The following is a 20,468-nucleotide window of genomic DNA, read 5'->3' as shown; positions in this document are numbered from 1 at the left end:
TACAGCATCCTTTCTTGATTCAAACTCTTCACAGTGTAGGTATAGAGGGTACATTCCTCAATATCATAAAAACCATCTATGAAAAACCCACAGCAAATATCATATTCAATAGGGAAAAACTGAGCGCTTCTCCCCCTAAGGTCAGGAACACGGCAGGGATGTCCACTATCACCACTGCTGTTCAACATAGTACTAGAAGTCCTAGCTTCAGCAATCAGACAACAAAAAGAAATAAAATGCATCCAAATCAGCAAAGAAGAAGTGAAACTCTCACATTTTGCAGATGATATGATACTTTATGTGGAAAACCGAAAAGACTCCACCCCAAAACTGCTAGACCTCATATAGGAATTCAGTAAATTGGTAGGATATAAAATCAATGCACAGAAATCAGTTGCATTTCTATACACCAACAACAAGAAAGAAAGAGAAATTAAGGAGTCAATCCCATTTACAATTGCACCCAAAACCAAGAGATACCTAGGAATAAATCTAACCAAAGAGGCAAAGAATCTATACTCAGAAAACTATAGAATACTCATGAAAGAAATTGAGGAAGACACAAAGAAATCCATGCTCATGGATTGGAAGAACAAATATTGTGAAGATGTCAATGCTACCTAGAGCAATCTACATATTTAATGCAATCCCTATCAAAATACCATCAACTTTTTTTCAAAGAAATGGAATAAATAATCCTAAAATTTGTATGGAACCAGAAAAGAATAGCCAGAGGAATGTTGAAAAAGAAAACAAACCTGGTGGCATCACAATTCTGGACTTCAAGCTCTCTTACAAAGCTGTCATCATCAAGACAGTATGGTACTGGCACAAAACAGACACATAGATCAATGGAACAGAATAGAGAGCCCAGAAATGAACCCTGAACTCCATGGTCAACTAATCTTCGACAAAGCAGGAAAGAATGTCCAATGGAAAAAAGACAGTCTCTTCAACAAGTGGTGTTGGGAAAATTGGACAGCCACATGCAGAAGAATGAAACTGGACCATTTCCTTACACCACACACAAAAAGAGACTCAAAATGGATGAAAGACCTTTTTTTTTTTTTAAAGATTTTATTTATTTATTGGATGGATGAAAGACCTAATGTGAGACAGGAGTCCATCAAAATCCTAAAGGAGAACACAGGCAGCAACCTCTTCGACCTCAGCCACAGCAACTTCTTCCTAGACACATCGCCAAAGGCAAGGGAAGCAAGGGCAAAAATGAACTATTGGGACTTCATCAAGATAAAAAGCTTTTGTACAGCAAAGGAAACAGTCAACAAAATCAAAAGACAACTGACAGAATGGGAGAAGATATTTGCAAATGACATGTCAGATAAAGGGGTAGTATCCAAAATCTATAAAGAACTTATCAAACTCAACACTCAAAGAACAAAGAATCCAATCAAGAAATGGGCAGAAGACATGAACAGACATTTCTGCAAAGAAGACATCCAGATGGCCAACAGACACGTGAAAAAGTGCTCAACATCACTCAGCATCAGGGAAATCCAAATCAAAACCTCAATGAGATATCACCTCACACCAGTCAGAATGGCTAAAATTAACAAGTCAGGAAACGACAGATGCTGGCGAGGATGCGGAGAAAGGGTAACCCTCCTACACTGTTGTGGGAATGCAAGCTGGTGCAGCCACTCTGGAAAACAGTAGGGAGGTTCCTCAAAATTTGAAAATAGAGCTACCCTATGACCCAGCAATTGCACTACTGAGTATTTACCCCAAAGATACAAATGTAGTGATCTGAAGGGGCACGTGCACCCCAATGTTTATAGCAGCAATGTCCACAATAGCCAAACTGTGGAAAGAGCCAAGATGTCCATCAACAGATGAATGGATAAAGAAGATGTGGTATATATATATATATATATATACACAGTGGAATATTATGCAGCCACCAAAAAAAAAATGAACTCCTGCCATTTGCAACGATGTGGATGGAACTAGAGGGTATTATGCTAAGCGAAATAAGTCAATCAGAGAAAGACAAGTATCATATGATCTCACTGATATGAGGAATTTGAGACACAAGACAGAAGATCATAGGGGAAGGGAGGGAAAAATGAAACAAGATGAAACTGGAGAGGGAGATAAACCATAAGAGACTCTTAACTCAGGAAACAAACTGAGGGTTGCTGGAGTGGAGGGGGGTGGGAGGGATGGTGTGGCTGGGTGATGGACATTTGGGAGGGTAGGTACTATGGTGAGCGCTGTGAATTGTGTAAGACTGATGAATCACAGACCTGTACCCCTGAAACAAATAATACTTTACATGTTAATTTAAAAAATTAAAACAAAAAACAAAAAAATACAACATACCAAAACTTACAGAATGCAGTAAAATCTGAGAAACAAGAAATTCAAATAAACAACCTTTACACTTCAAGGAACTAGGAAAGGAAGAAAATAATACAGATCAGACCAGAAAAAAATGGAGAATAAAAAGAAAACAAAAAAGATTACTGAAACAAACAGACTAGACCAGAAATCAAAGAGAAGTTACAACATTTACCACAGAAACTGGACAATTAAAAAAAAAAAGGATAAATTCCCAGAAACATAAAACCTACCAAGAGTGATTCATGAATAAATAGAAAATCTGAACAGAATACTAGTAAAGAGATTGAATCAGTCATCTGTAAATCAAAAACCTGCCCAAAAAAGTCCAGAACCAGAATGTTTCAGTGATGAATTCTACCAAACATTTAAAGAAATATTAATACCACTCCTTGTGCAAACCTTGCAAATTCATTTTGTAAGACTATCAATTATCTTGATACCAAAATCTGACAAGGTCACTACAGAAAACAAATTATAGGTCAATATCCCGGCTGAACATACAGGAAAAAACCCTCAACAAATTATTAGCAAATGAAATTAAACATAAGATCATACACCACAATCAAATAGGATTTATTTCAAGGATGCAAAAGTGGTTCAACATCTGTAAATCTATCAGTGTGATACACCACATTAACAAAATGAAGGATAAAAACCATATGATCATCTCAATCAATGCAGAACAAGAAATTGACAAAATTTAACATCCTTCATGATGAAAACTCTCAGTGTTATAAAAGGACTGTACCTTAACATAATAAAGGCCATACATGAGAAGCTCACAGCTAACATCATACTCAGTGGTGAAATGCTAAAAGATTTCCCCCTAAGATGAATAACAAAACAGGGATGCCTACTCTACTCTCACCAATTTTAAATCCAAGCTACAGCAATTAGACAAAAAGAAGAGGTATTCAAATTGGAGTAGAAAAAATAAAACTGTCTCTATTTACAAAGGACATGATATTACATTTAGAAAACCCTAAAACTCTGCAAAAAAACTGTTAGAGTAAATAAGTTCTGTAAAATTGCAGGAGATAAATATATTAAAATCAGCTGTGTTTCTATATTTAATAAACTATCAGAAATAGAAATTAAGAAAACCCATTTACAACTGCACCAGAGTGTATAAAATCTAGGAATAAATTTAACCAAAGAGGTAAAAGACCTGTACACCGAAAAACTAAAATTAAATACAATCCCTATCTAAATTCTAATGGAATTTTTCACAGAAATGGAATAATCATAAAGTCTGTATGTAACCACAAAAGTCCCTGAATAACCAAAGCAATTCTGAGCAACAAAGATGAGACAACACACTTCCTAATTTCATACTATATCACAAAACCACAGTAATCAAATAGTATGATACTTGCATAAAAACAGACTCAGATCAATAAAACAGAGTCCAGAAACAAACCCATGCATATACAATCAATTAATTTACAACAGGGAGAGAAGAATATACAATGGGGAGAAGATAGTTTCTTTGATAAAGGGTGCTGAGAAAACTGGACCCCCATCTTACACCATACAAAAAAATTCACTCAAAATGAATTAAAATACTTGAATGGAAGACCTGAAAAACACAAAACTCCTAAAAGAACACATAAAGGGTAAGCTCCTAGGCACTGGTCTTGGCAATGAATATTTGGATTTAACACCAAAACAAAAAAGCAACAAAACCAAAAGTAAATAAGTGGGACTCCATCAAACTAAAAAGCTTCTGCACAGAAGAACCATGAACAAAATGAACAAACCACCTAGGGTAGACTGGCTAGATGGTGGAGTATGAGGATCCTGAGCTCAACTTGTCCCACAGACACAACTACATGTATTGTAACTCTCCCTGAAAACAGGTAGAACAGATCCTCCACAGCTAGTTATAGAGAGAAGGCCACACGGAAAAGGGTAAGAAGGGGTAGAAATGCAGTCAGGAACTAAACCTCTGGTGCAACCAACCACAAAAGTAAGAAATATCACAAACATGGAAAAGAGAGGGGATCACACCCCACACGGGGCACTAACCCTCTGGCCTAGGGACTCACACTAGGAAAACAAGTCCCCATAAGGTCTGGCATTGAAAGTCAGTGGTTCTTAACTCTAAAGGCACCTAAGGGTGATAGGAAACTGAGTTCCCACCCTTAAACAGCCAGCATTCCAACTAACTCAGCCCAAACACAGTTTGAAAAGCACCTAGGGTGTATGTGGAAAAGATTTGTTGACTAACCAGATGCCAGAAGTGCAGCCATCTGCAGGAGATTTCTCCAGGAACAAAAGTGCTGACAGGTACTGTTTTTCTTGCCCTCCCCCAGCCTAGACAGCCTGACACTTGGAGAGTGTTAACACTGGCTGTCACTGCAAACCCCACCCCAGCAGTCAGTCCTCCAAAATGACTCCTGTCCCACCACACCCAGCAGGCAGCCAGCATGGGACTGGCACCTCTCCAAAGTGACTCCAGCCCTGAGGTGGGGGGTAGCTAACACCACACACCAATATGCCCACAGCTCCTGCAGCCAAGCTTCTCACTGACTGTGCAGGGAGCAAGCCCTACTCATCAGTACACTCACAGCTGTCCTAGTGGTAAGTGCAGACACCCAGGTTGGTTAAGTGCCAACCCCACCCACCAGTCAGCCCAGCCTCTAAATTGCACATAGGGAGTGAGACATACACCAGTGTGCCCATGGCACATAAAGTAGGTCATTGCAGCAAGCTGAGCTGAGGGCCAGCTCCACTTATAAGCATGCTCACATCAATCATGGTTCAGCTACAACCAGAGAGCATACACAGCCCACACAGGGGACACCCCTGGAGTACCTGGTTCTAGTGACCAGAGGGACCTGGACCACAGGGCACTATAGGATCCCATATACATAAAGTCACTACTTTCAAAAACTTAGTTGGCCTACCTAATACATAAAAACAAACAAAGAGAGTTAGACAAAATGAGGAGACAGAGGCAAAGATCTCAAATGAAAAAAGCAAGACAAAATCACAGTAAAAGAGCTAAAAGAAACAAACAATATGGTTGATAAAAAGTTCAAAGTGATGGTCATAAAGATACTCACTGAACTTGAAGGAAGAGTGGATAAACTCAGTGAGAACTTCAACAAAGAGACAATATAAAACAGAGCCAAAGAATACATTAACGGAAATGAAAAGTACACTAGAGGGAATCAACAACAGATTAGAGGATGCAGAAGAATGGGTCAACTTGCTGGAAGACAGAGTAATGGAAAGCAATCAAGCTGGGCAGCCAAAAGATAAAAGTATATAAAAGGAGAAGGGAAGATGGCAGCAGAATAAGAGGACCCTAAGCTTGCCCCATCCCAAGAATACAACTATATAACTATGCTCTTAGAGAGAAGGAAGGGCAAACAGCCCACAACATACAGCATGGAAACTGATCTGAAGACCATCTGGGAACACAGTGGGGAAGTTATTTATGCATCTCTGAAGTATGTCCCAGAGAAGCAGCATTCATGGAGAAACCCCTCCCAAGGAACAAAGGAACTGGCAGATGCTGTTTCCCTCCCTGGCCCTTCAGCATAACCACAGAACCACCTGCAGGAATCAGTGTAGAGCAGACATGAGCTGCCTAATTTCCTTACACCAAGCCTCCCCCCAACCCACTCCAGTGGAAGTGCCCTTCCCAGTCATGACTGCTTTAGTCCCAGCATGGCAGGCCCTAGCCCCCAGAAGATCAACCCAAACCCTTACCCCACACCATGTCTCCTGACCCAGGAGCTTTGCAGGACCTCAGTTCTGGCAGTGGTGGGGACAGATTTCATTTCACAAGCAGACCAGAATACAGCTAGTTAAAAATTGCCACATTCAGGCCAGGGACCAAACACTGCCCACAAATAGAGCCTCTGAAGATGGCTGGCCTGAAGGATAAAGGAGCAAGGACTAAATAGAGTGCACACAGCACACACTGGAGATACTCCCTAAAGTGCCAGGCCCTGAGAAACAAGGGACACTATACAGCAGGGCACTACAGGATTTCTTCTTCATAAAGCCATTACCCTCAAGAACAGGAGAGGTAGCTGACTTTTATGACAAAGAAGCAGGCACAAAGACTTAGACAAAATGAGAAGACAGAGGAATTTGTCCCAAATGAAAGACTAGGACAGGACCACAACCAGAGACCTATGTGAAACAGATCTAAGTAATATGCCTGATAGAGACTTTAATGATCAATAAGATACTCACAGGGCTTGAGAAAAGAGTGGAAGGCATCACTGAGACCAATTAACACAGAGATAAGAAATAACAGCAGAGATAAAAGAGTTAATCAACAAAATGAGAAACATGCTTGGTGGAAAGAATAGCAGACTGGAAGAAGCAGAGAAATAAATTAATGACCAAGAAAACAGAATAATGGAAAGTAATCAAGCTGAACAAAAGAGAAAAAAGAATTATGTAAAATGAGAATACTTAGGCAACTCAGTGACTGACTCCATCAAATGTAATAACATCCGCATTATAGGAGTCCCCAAAGAAGAGGGAGAAAAGGAGCTGGAGAATTTATTTGAAGAAATAATAGCTGAAAACTTCCCTTATCTGGGGAAGGAATCAGATATCCAGATCTAGAGGCACATAGAACTCCCCCACCCCCGACAAAATGAACAAAAGCAGTTCCATACCAAAACATACTGTAATTAAAATGGCAAAATATAGTGACAAAAAATATTAAAAGCAGCAAAAGATGAAGTAACACACAAGAGAAACCCCCTAAGGCTAGCAGAGGATTTTGCAGCAGAAACTTTCAAAGCACAAGGGAGTGGCATGATATATTCAATGTGCTGAATGGGAAAAATCTGCAGTCAAGAATACCCTATCCAGCAAGGATATAACACAGAATAGAAGAAGAGATTAAGAGCTTTCCAGACAAAAACTAAAGGAGTTCATGACCACTAAATCAGTCCTGCAAGAAATATTAAGGGGGATTCTTTGAGTGGAAAGGAAAACCAAAAGTGATAGTATGAAGGTAGGAAACACAAAAGGGGAGGGGGGGGATGAGTATTTCTGTAAAAAAAATCAAGGTACTCACAAAATAAAAGGTGGTAAAATATGAAGCCACATACCAAAAACATGGAGAGGAATAAACAACAGGTTCAAACTTAAACAACCCTCACCTTAATATAGATTGCTATGTACAGAAATATAAAAACCTAATGGCAACCACAAACCAAAAACCACTAATAAGGGGCTTAGTCAGTTGAGCATGTGAATCTTGGTTTTGACTCAGGTCATGAACTCGGGGTTGTGAGATCAAACCTCTAGTCAGGCTCCTCATTCAGCAGGGAATCCGCTTGAAATTCTCTCTCCCCCTCTGCCCGCCCCCTACCCCATGCTCACCCTCTCTCTCTAAAATAAGTGAATCTTTTTTTAAAACACTAATAAATATGCAAAGAATAAAGAAAATATCCTGCTCTATAACTAATGAAAACAAGAAAGGACGAGAGAAAATCTTCAGAAACAACCACAAAACAAGTAATGGCCATAAATACGGATCTATCAATAATTACTTTGGATGTAAAAGGACTAAATGCTCCAATTAAAAGACAAAGGGTGACAGAATGGATAAAAAAATAAAAGATCCATCTACATGCTGTCTACAAGGGACTCATTTTAGACCTAAAGCTACCTGTATATTGAAAGTGAGGGGATGGAGAAATATTTATCAGGCAAATGGATGTCAAAAGAAAGCCAGGCTAGCAGATCTTGTATCAGACAAAATAGACTATTTTGTGTGATTTTTTAAATTTAAATTCAATTAGCCAACATACAGTACATCATTAGTTTCAGATGACAAAACAGACTTTAAAACAATGACTGTAATAAGAAACAAAGAAGGACATTATATAATAATAAAGGGGACAATCCAACAAGAAATAATAATTGTAAATATTTATGCACCAAACATGGGAGCACTCAAATACATAAAAACAGTTAATAACAAAGGCACCAATTGATAATAACACAATAATAGTAGGGGACCTTAATACCCCACTTAAATCAATAGATCATCTAAACAGTAGATCAATAAGAAAACAATGGCTTTTCCTTTCCCTTAAGATCAGGAACACGTCAAGGATGCCCACTCTTGCCACTATTGTTCAACATAGTACTAGAAGTCCTAGCAATAGCAATCAGACAACAAAAAGAAAATGTATTCAAATTGGCAAAGAAGAAGTCAAACTCTCTCTCTTCGCAGATGACATGATACTTTATGTGGAAAACCTAAAAGACTCTACCCCCAAATTACTAGAACTCATACAGCAATTCACTAATGTGGCAAGATACAAAATCAATGCACAGAAACCAGTTGCTTTCTTATACAGTAACAACGCAACTGTAGAAAGAGAAATTAGAGAAACAATTCCATTTACATTAGCACCAAAAACCATAAGATACCTCGGAATAAACCTAACCAAAGAGGTAAATGATCTATACTCTAGGAACTACAGAACACTCATGAAAGAAATTGAAGAAGACACAAAAAGATGGAAAAACATTCCATGCTCATGGATCGGAAGAATAAACATTGTTAAAATGTCTATGATACACAGAGCAATCTATACCTTCAATGCCATCCTGATCAAAATTCCAATGACATTTTTCAAAGTGCTGGAACAAATAATCCTAAAATTTGTATGGAATCAGAAAAGACCCCGAATCGCCAAGGAAATGTTGAAAGAGAAAAACAAAGCTGGGGGCATCACGTTGCCTGATTTCAAGCTATATTACAAAGCAGGGATCACCAAGACAGCATGGTACTGGCACAAAAACAGATATATAGACCAAAAGAACAGAATAGAGAGCCCAGATATGGACCCTCAACTCTATGGTCAAATAATCTTCAACAAAGCAGGAAAAAACATACAATAGAAAAAAGACAGTCTCTTCAATAAATGGTGCTGGGAAAATTGGACAGCTATATACAGAAGAATGAAACTCGACCATTCTCTAACACCCTACCCAAAGATAAACTCAAAATGGATGAAAGACCTCAATGTGAGACAGGGATCCATCAAAATCCTAGAGGAGAACATAGGCAGTAACCTCTTTGACATCAGCCACAGCAACTTCTTTCAAGATACATCTCCAAAGGCTACAGAAACAAAAGCAAAAATGAACTTTTGGGACTTCATCAAGATAAAAATCTTCTGCACAGCAAAGGAAACAGTCAACAAAACAAAGAGGCAACCCACAGAATGGGAGAAGATATTTGCAAATGACACTACAGACAAAGCACTGATTCCCAAGATCTATAAAGAACTTAAACTCAACACCCAAAAAATAAGCAAGTCAAAAAATTGGCAGAAGACATGAACAGACACTTCTCTGAAGAAGACATACAAATGGCTAACAGACACATGAAACAGTGTTCATCATCATTAGCCATCAGGGAAATTCAAATCAAAACCACATTGAGATACCACCTTACACCAGTTAGAATGGCAAAAATTGACAAGGCAAGAAACAACAAATGTTGGAGAGATTGTGGAGAAAGGGGAACCCTCTTTCACTGTTGGTGGGAATGCAAGTTGGTACAGCCACTTTGGAAAACAGTGTGGAGGTGCCTCAAAAAATTAAAAATAGACAACCCTATGACCCAGCAATTGCACTCCTGGGTATTTACCCCAAAGACACAGATGTGGTGAAGAGAAGGGCCACATGCACCCCAATGTTCATAGCAGCCATGTCCGCAATAGCCAAGCTGTGGAAAGAGCCGAGATGCCCTTCAACAGATGAATGGATAAAGAAGATGTGGTCCATATATACAATGAAATATTACTCAGCCATCATAAAGGATGAATACCCAACTTTTACATCAACATGGATGGGACTGGAGGAGATTATGCTAAGTGAAGTAAGTCAAGGAGAAAAAGTCAATTATCATATGGTTTCACTTATTTGTGGAACATAAGGAATAGCATGGAGGACATTAGGAGAAGGTAGGGAAAAATGGGGGGGGGGAATCGGAGGGAGAGATGAACCATGAGAGACTGTGGACTCAGAAACAAACTGAGGGTTTTAGAGGGGAGGGGGTGGGGGGATGGGTTAGCCTGGTGATGGGTATGAAGGAGGGCACGTACTGCATGGAGCACTGGGTGTTATACGAAAACAATGAATCATGGATCACTACATCAAAAACTAATGATGTATTGTATGGTGACTAACAAAACAAAATAAAATAAAATAAAAATAAGAAAACAATGGCTTTGAATGACACACTGGACCAGATGGACTTAGATATATTCAGAACAGTCCAACCTAAAACAGAATACACTTTTTCAAGTGCACAGGGAACATTCTCCAGAAGAGATCACATATTAGCCCACAAAACAACCCTCAACAAATTCAAGAATACTGAAGTTATATGAAGCATCTTTTTTGACCACAATGCTATGAAACTAGAATTCAACTGCATGAAAAAAATCTAGAAAGACCACAAATACATGCTACTAAACAATGAATGGGTCAACAAGGAAATAACAGAAGACAAAGTACATGGAAACAAATGAAAATAAAAACAAATGGTTCAAAATCCTTGGGATGCAGCAAAAGTTGTGCAAAGAGGGAAGTTTATAGCAATACAGGCCTACCTCAAGAAGAAAAATCTCAAACCACCTAACCATACACTTAAAGGAACTAGGAAAAGAACAACAAAGCCTAAACTGAACAGAAGAGAGGAAATAATAACGATTAGAGCAGAAATAAATTTTACAGAAACTAACAAAACAATAGAACAGACCAATAAAATTGATAAACTTCTAGTCAGACTTATCAGGAAAAAAAATAGAAAGGACTCAATAAAATCACAAATAAGAGGAGTAATAACCAATGCCACAGAAATATAATTACAAGAGGTTATTATAAAAAACCATATGCCAACAAATTAGACAACCTGGAAGAAATAGATAAATTCCTAGAAACAAACTACCAAAACTGCAACAGGAAGAAATAGAAAGTTTGAAAAGTCCAATAACTAGCGAAGAAATTCAATCAGTAATCAAAAAACTTCCAGGGGTGCCTGGGTGGCTCAGTCATTAAGTGTCTGCCTTCGGCTTGGGTCATGATCCCAGGGTCCTGGGATTGAGCCCCACATCGGGCTCCCTGCTCTGCGGGAAGCCTGCTTCTCCCTCTCTTACTCCCCCTGCCTGTGTTCCCTCTCTTACTGTGTCTCTGTCAAATAAATAAATAAAATCTTAAAAACAAAACAAAACAAAAAAACTTCCAAACAAAAGTCCAGGACCAGATGGCTTCAAAGGCGAATCCTACCAAACATTTAAAGAAGACTTAATACCTATCCTTCTCAAACTATTCCTAAAAATAGAAAAGGAGAGGAAGCTTCCAAATTCATTCTATGAGGCCAGCATTACCCTGATACCAAAACCAGATAAAGACACCACTCAAAAGGAGAAGTATAGGCCACTATCTCTGATGAACATAAATGCAAAAATCCTCAACAAGGGCACCAGGGTGGCTCAGTCAGGTAAGTGTCCAACTCTTGGTTTCAGCTTAGGTCACGTTCTCAGGGTCAGGAGATTGAGCCCTGCGTCCATGTTCAGCAGAGTCTGCTTGAGACTCTTTCTCCCTCTGCCCCTACCCCTCACCTCAAATAAATAAATATATTTTTAAAAATTCTCAACAAAATATTAGCAAACCAAATGCATACCTTAAAAAAATCATTCACCACGATCAAGTGGGATTCATTCCTGGGTTGCAAGCGTGGTTCAATATTTGCAAATCAATGTGATACATCACATCAGTAAGAGAAAGGATAAGAACCATATGATCATTTCAATAGATGTGGAAAAACATTTGGCACAGTACAACATCCATTCATGGTAAAAACCCTCAACAACAAAGTAGGTTTAAAGGGAACATACCTCAAGATTATAAAGGCCCTATATGAACAACCCACAGCTAATACCATCCTCAATGGGGAAAAAGTGACCTACCCTAAGGTTAGGAACAAGACAGGAATGTCCACTCTCACTACTTTTATTCAACATAGTATTGGAAGTCCTAGCCACAGCAATCAGACAACAAAAAGGAGTAAGAAGCGTCCAAATCAGCAAAGTAGTAAAGCTTTAACTATTTGCAGATGACATGATACTATATATAGAAAACCCAACACGTCACCAAAAAACTGCTAGAACTGAAGTCACATGATACAAAATCAATGTACAGAAATCTGTTGCATTTCTATACACCAATAATGAAGCAGCAGAAAGAGAAATCAAGCAATCATGCCATTTTCAAGCATACCAAAAACACCAGGACACCTAGGAATAAACCTAACCAAACCTATACTCTGAAAACTATAAAATACTGATGAAAGAAATTGAAGATAACACAAAGAAATGGAGACATTCTGTGCTCATGGACCGGAAGAATATTATTAAAACGTCTATGCTACCCAAAGCAATCTACACATTTAATGCAATCCCTATTGAAATGCCAACATTTTTCACAGAGCTGGAACAAACAATCCTAAAATGTGTGTGGAACCACAAAAGTTTCCCCGAATAGCCAAAGCAACCTTGAAAAAGAAAAGCAAAGCTGGAGAGCTCACAATTCCAAACTTCCAGTTCTGTTACAAAATTGTAGTAATCAAAAGAGTTTGACACGTGCACAAAACTGGCACAAAAACATAGGTCAAAGGAACAGAATAGAGACTCCAGAAATGGACCCTCAACATTATGGTCAACTAATCTTTGACGAAGCAGGAAAGAAGATCCAATGGGAAAAAGACTGTCTCTTCAACAAATGGTGCTGGGAAAACTAGACAACCACATGCAAAAGAATGAACTGGACCAGTTTCTTACACCATACTAAAAAATAAATTCAAAATGGATTAAAGATCTAAATGCAAGGCTGAAACCATAACAATCCTAGAAGAGAGCACAGGCAGTAACTTCTCTGATATTGGCCATAGCAACTTTTTTCTAGATAGGTCTCCTGAGGCAAGGGAAACAAAAGCAAAAATAAACTATTAGTACTACATCAAAATAAGAAGCTTCTGCACAACAAAGGAAACAACAAAACTAAAAGGTAACCAATGGAATGGGAGAAGATATTTGCAAATGACATATCTGATAAAGGGTTAGTATCCAAAATATATAAAGAACTGATAAAAATCTAACACCTCAAAAACAAATAATCCAGTTAAAAAATGGGCAGGAGACATGGTTAGACATTTATCCAAAGATGACATCCAGATGGCTAATAGATACATGAAAAACTGCTCAACATCACTCATCATCAGGGAAATACAAATCAAAACTGTGATATCACCCCACAGCTGTCAGAATGGCTAAAGTCAACAACACAGGAAACACCAGGTGTTGGCAAGGATGTGGAGAAAAAGGAACCCTCTTGCACTGTTGGTGGGAACACAAACTGGTGTAGCTACTTTGGAAAAAGTATGAAAGTTCCCCAAAATGTTAAAAATAGAACTACCTTATGATCCAGCAATCACACTATTCATACCCAAAGCATACAAGAACACTAATTCAAGGGGATACATGTACCCCTATGTTTATAGCAGCATTATTTATAGTAGCCAGAGATATGGAAACAGCCCAAGTGTCCATCAATTGATGAATGGATAAAGATGTGAGATAGATACATATATATTTATACATGTATATATAAATATATATATTATATATATAATATGTATAATTTAATATTATTCAGCCATGAAAATGAATGAAATCTTACCATTTGCAACAACATGGATGGCGCTAGAAAGTATTATGCTAAGTGAAATAAATCAATCAGAGAAAGACAAATACCATATGATTTTACTGATGTGCAATTTAAGAAAAAAAACAAGCAAAGGGAAGAAAAAGATTCAAACTAATAAGCAAACTCTTAACTATAAAGAACAAACTGATGGTTACCAGAAGGGAGGTGGGGGGGAGGGGCAGGAAATGTGTTAAACAGGTGATGTGGATTAAGGAGTGTACTTATGAGAAGCACCTGGTGATGTATGCGATTGTTTAAGCACTCTACGTACACCTGAAACTAACAAAACACTGTATGTTAATTGGAATTAAAATAAAAGCTCAAGAGAATATTAAAAATGGATAGGTTAAAGAGACCTCTGTGACCTCATCAAGCATAATAACATTCCCATTCTAGGAGTACCAGGAGGAGAAGAGTGAGACAAAGGAGCAGAAAACCTTCTTTAGAAATAATAGCTACCATCTTCCCTAATCTGGAGAAGGAAACAGAAATCCAGATCCAGGAAACAGACCACCCCTAATAAGATGAATTCGGTGAGGTCCACACCAAGACACATAATAATTCAAATGACTAAGATTAAATGTAAAGACAGAAACTTAAAAGCAATAAAAGAAAAATAGTTATATACAAGGGAAACTCCCTGAGGCTATCATGTGATTTATCAGCAGAAACTTTTCAGGCCAGAAGACAGTGGCACAACATATTCAAAGTGCTGAAAGCAAAATACCTACAGCAAAGAATACCCTACCTGACAAGTTTATTTAATTGGGGAAGAAAAGGCCATAACTAGAAGAAATTTACAAAAGGAAAAAATTTCACAGGAAAAAGCAAACACATAGAAAAAATAATAATTACTTATAAAGGCAGTATGGAGATGAACTAGGATATTTTCTCTACAAATATTATTCAAGAGATACACAAAGTAAAAAGATGTAAAGTGTGACATATACATAAAATGTAGAGGTGGCAATAAAAATTGGGTGCTTTTAGAATGGGTTCAAACTTAAGTGACCAGCAACTTAACATAGACTGCTATGCACATAAGATGTTATATATGAACCAGAGGGTAACCACAAACCAAAAACCTGTAACAGATACAAAAAATAAATAAATAAATAAAGAGAAAGGAAATACAGGAGCCACCCATAACTGTAAAGGAAACCATCAACCCACAAAGTAGGAGAGCAAAAGAGAAAGAAACAGATTTACAAAACAACCAGAAAACAATGAACAAAATGGCAATCAGTATATATTTATCAATAATTATTTTAAATATAAATGGACTCAAGACATATGTGACCAAATGGATTTAAAAAACAAGACCCATCTATATGCTGCCTATGTGAAACCTCACCTCACACCTAAAGATACATACAGACTGAAAGTAAAGGGATGAAAAAAGAGCTGCCTGTCATCCACAAGGTTCTCTGTTCACTCCCAAGCACATCTACAATTCAAAATGTCACACCCATCCCCCCAAACTAAGCCCTCCAACCCCAGTAACCCCAGAGTCTTCTTTGATGTGGACATTGGAGGGGAGCGAGTTGGCTGAATTGTCTCACAATTGTTTGCAGATATTGTACCCAAAACTGCAGAAAATTTTCATGCATTCTGTACAGGAGAAAAAGGCATTGGACCCACCACTGGGAAACCTCTCCATTTCCAAGGATGCCATTTCCATCAAATTATTAAGAAATTTATGATTCAGGGTGGAGACTTCTCAAATCAAAATGGGACAGGTGGAGAAAGTATTTATGGTAAAAAAAATTTGAAGATGAAAATTTCTATTATAAGCATGATCAGGAAGTTTTATTGAGCATGGCAAATGCAGGCTGCAATACAAATGGTTCTCAGATCTTTATCACAACCATGCTGACTTGTCACATGGATGGGAAACATGGTATTTGGCCAAGTAATTAAAGGAATGGGTGTGGCAAGAATACTGGAAAATGTAGAAGTGAAAGGTGAAAAACCTGCAAAAGTAAATAAAATTTTATTAACAACAGAAGCCATAAAAAATATTGGAAATACTTTTTTTTCAGATCTCAGAACTGGGAGATGGCCATTAAAAAATACACAAAAGTTTTAAGATATGTGGAAGGTTCAAAGGTTGTTATCAAGCCAGCAGATAGATTGAAGCTACAACCTATAGCTTTAAGCTGCATGCTGAATATTGGTTCTTATAAACTGAACATGTCAAATTGGCACAGAGCAATCAACAGTTGTTTGGAGGCTCTTGAAATAGACCCATCCAATACCAAAGCATTGTACCACAGAGCTCAACGATGGCAAGGATTAAAAGAATATGATCAAACATTGGCTGATCTTAAGAAAGCTCAGGAGAGATAGCACCGAAAGATAAAGCTATCCAGGCAGAACTGCTGAAAGTCAAACAAAAGATAAAGGCACAAAAAGAGAAGGCAACATATGCAAAAATATTTGCCTAATAAGAAATTCAGTTTTCCTTAAATATGCATTGATTCTTGTATAAGAATATTTACAGGTCTTTGTCTGTTATATATGCTCTCTGATGTGTTTCCTTTGATACTTTAGTTTCCTATTGTTTACAGTTTAGAAATAGTGAGAAGAGTTCACTCAATAAAACAATGTTACAAAATACAGTGAAATTTATTTTTTAAATGGCTATCTGCATTCATCACAAAGAATAATGGTGTCCAACCTGTTTCTAAACTCCTAAAGATACATCTTGTTGAATAAACAGATTAAAGCTTAAAAAAAATATAAAGGGATAAAAAAAAAAGTATTTCATGTAAATGGAAGCAAAAAGAAAAAAACAGGTAACAATATTTATATCAGAGAAAAATTGACTTTAGAACAAAGACTGAAAGGAGACAGAAAAGGTCATTACATAATGATAAAGGGATCAGTCCAATAAGAAGATATAACCATTGTAAATATCTAAGGACCCAACATAGGAGCACCTAAATATATAAAGTAAATACTAACAGACATGAAGGGAGAAATTAACAATAATACAATAGGACACTTTACCATCCAACTTAACATCAGTGGATAGATCATCCAGACAGAATATCAGTAAGGAATCAGCGGCTTTGAATGACACATTAGACCAGCTGGACTTAACAGATATATACAGAATGTTCCACCCCCAAACAGCAGAAACACATTCTTTCAAGTGCCGATGGCAGATTCTCCAGGATAGATTACATGTTAGGGCCACAAAACAAGTCTCAGTAAAACTTAAGATTGAAATCATAGCAAACATTTTTTCTGACCACAATGGGATGAAACTAGAAATCAATTATATAGGAAAGAAAAACTGGAAGAAACAAACACATGGAGACTAAACATGTTACTAAACAATCAGTGGGTCAATAAAGAAATTAAAGGTTAAATCAAGAAATTCCTGGAGACAAAATGGAAACCAATGGCCCAAAACCTCTGGGATGCAACAAAAGCAGTTCTAAGAAAGAAGTTTATAATGATACAGGCTTACCTCAAGAAACAAGAAAAATCTTTAAAAAAAAATCTGACCTTACACCTAAAGTAACTAGGAAAAAAAAAAAAAAAAGAACAGAGCCAAAGTTAGAAAGAAGAAAATAACAACAATTAGAGTAGAAATAAATGAAAGAGACCAAAAAAAAAAAAAAAACACAAAAAACCAACAACTGGGGCACCTGGGTGGCTCAGTTGGTTAAGCGTCTGCCTTCCACTCAGGTCATGATCCTGGAGTCTCAGGATCAGGATTGAGCCCCGCATCAGGCTCCCTGCTCAGCGGGGAGTCTGCTTCTCCCTCTGCCCCTCACCCTGCTTGTGCTCTCTCTCTCTCTCAAATAATATCTTTAAAACAACGACAACACTATAAAATATCAATGAGATTAAGACCTGGTTCTGTGCAAAGATAAATTTGATTAACCTTTAGCCAGACCAATCAAGAAAAAAAGAATGGACTCAATCAAATATGAAACAGTAGTTAAAATTGGTATCATAAAATACAAAAGATTCTAAGAGATTAGTATAAAAATTATATGCCAACAAACTGAACAACCTAGGATAAATGGATAAATTCTTAGAAACATAAAATCTTCCGAGACTGAATCAGGAAGAAACAGAAAATCTGAACAGACTAATTACTAATAACAGAATTCAATGGATAATCAAAAAGTTCCAGACCAGATGGCTTCACATGTGAATTCTATCAACATTTAAAGGATAGTTAATACCTATCTTTCTCAAACTGTTCCAAAAAGTGTAAGAAATAGAAAAGCTGTCCACAAGTCCAGCATTCCACAAGGCCAGCATTACTCTGATACAATCCATAAGGCCAGCATTACCCTGATACCAAAAGAAGACAAAGACACTCCAAAAAAAAAACCACGCACACACACATACACATAATAATTAGACCAATATCCCTGATGAACGTAGATGCAAAAATCCTCAACAAAATATTAGCAAACCACATTCAACAATATATTAAAAGGTTCATTCACTATAATCAAGTGAGATTTATTCCAGGGATATAAGGATGGTTCAATAAATCCAAATCAACCAATGTGATAGATCACATTAACAAAATGCAGGATAAAAACTATATGATCATTTCAATACATGCAGAAAAAGCATTGGACAAAATTCACTATCTCATCATAATAAAAACCCTCAAGAAAATAGGTAGAGAAAAAACATACCTCAACACAATAAAGGCTATATATGACAAACACACAGCTAACATCAAACTGAATGGTGAAAGCTGAAAGGTTTTTCCCTAAGATCACAAATAAGACAAGGATGTCCACTCTTAACATAGTAATGGAACTTTAATTCAACACAGTACAGGAAATTCTAACTATTACAGTCAGACAAGAAAAACAAAAGATATCCAAATTGGTAAGGAAGAAGTGTTTAACTCTGTTTGCAGAGGACATGATACTATAAATAGAAAACCTTAAAATTCCACCAAAAAATGATTAGATCTTATAAATCCATAAAGTTGCAGGATACAAAATCAATACATGAAATCTGTTGTGTTCTGGTACACTAATAATGAAATAGCAGAAAGGGAAATAAAGAAAACAATCCCATTTTCAACTGCATCAAAGAAAATAAAATACCTAGAAATAAATTTAACCAATTAGGTGGGAGGATGCTTTATTCTGAAAACTATGACACTGACAAAAGAAATCAAAAGTGACACAAATACATATACTATACTCACGGACTGGAAGAATATTATTGAAATGCCCATACTACCCAGAGTAATCTATAGGCTCAATGCAATCCCTATCAAAATACAAATAGTGTTGGGGCGCCTGGGTGGCTGAGTCAGTTAGGCATCCAACTCTTGATTTCTGCTCAGGTCATGATCTCAGGGTGTTGGGATTGAGCCCCGAGTCAGGATCTGCATTCACCACAGAGTGTGCTTGAGACTCTCTCTTCCTCTCCCTTTGCCACCCCTCTCAAATAAATAAATAAATCTTTAAAAAAATACAAGTAGTGGTTTTCACAGAACTAGAACCAAAAAAATCCTAAAATTTGTATGGAACCAGAGAAGACCCCAACTAGGCAAAGCAATCTTGAGAAAAAACAAACCTGGAGGTTTCATAATACCAGATTTCAGGAAATACTACAAAGCTATAGTAATCAAAACAGTATGGTACTGGCACAAAAATAGATCAATAGAACAGAATTGAGAGCCCAGAAATAAATTAATTGACCATATATGTATAGGTTTATGACAAAAGAAACAAGAATATACAACTGGGGAAAAACAATCTCTTTATTTAATGGTGCTAGGAAAACTGGACAGCTATATGCGTAAGAAAATCTCTAAATGAATTACAGGCCTAAATATGAGACCTGAAAAACTCCTTAAAAAAAAAAAAAAACTGCATAGGCAGTAATCTCTTGGACCTTGGCAATTATTTTCTTGGATCTGTCTTCTCAGCCAAGGGAAATAAAAGCAGAAACAAACTATTGTGATTACAACAAACTAAAAAGCTTTTGCACAGCAAAGGAAACCATGAACAAGATAAAAAGGCGATCTACCAAATGGATGAAAATGTTTGCAAATGATGTTATCTGATTAGGGGTTAATATCCAAAATATATCAAGAACTTATGCAACTCAACACCAAAAAAAAAAAAATCCAACTTAAAAATGGGTAGAGGAGGGCGCCTGGGTGGCTCAGTTGGTTAAGTGACTGCCTTCGGCTCAGGTCACGATCCTGGAGTCCCGGGATCGAGTCCCGCATCGGGCTCCCTGCTCGGCAGGGGGTCTGCTTCTCCCTCTGCCCTCTTCCCTCTCGTGCTCTCTCTCTCTCATTCTCTCTCTCAAATAAATAAATAAAATCT

General features: G+C 37.4%; 1 protein-coding gene and 1 pseudogene across 1 annotated transcript in view; one reads left to right on the top strand and one right to left on the bottom strand.

The window, feature by feature from the left end:
- Positions 1-20,468, bottom strand: part of CCDC3 (coiled-coil domain containing 3) — a 118,132-nt gene that overhangs the window by 9,438 nt on the left and 88,226 nt on the right. The window lies entirely within an intron of this gene.
- Positions 15,462-16,764, top strand: LOC110586486 (annotated as a pseudogene).

This window comes from Neomonachus schauinslandi, chromosome 5 (assembly GCF_002201575.2).
Source record: "Neomonachus schauinslandi chromosome 5, ASM220157v2, whole genome shotgun sequence".
NCBI classification, from domain to species: Eukaryota; Metazoa; Chordata; class Mammalia; order Carnivora; family Phocidae; genus Neomonachus; species Neomonachus schauinslandi.
The sequence above is the reverse complement of the archived record's forward strand: the minus strand, read 5'-3'. Positions and strand labels throughout refer to the sequence as shown.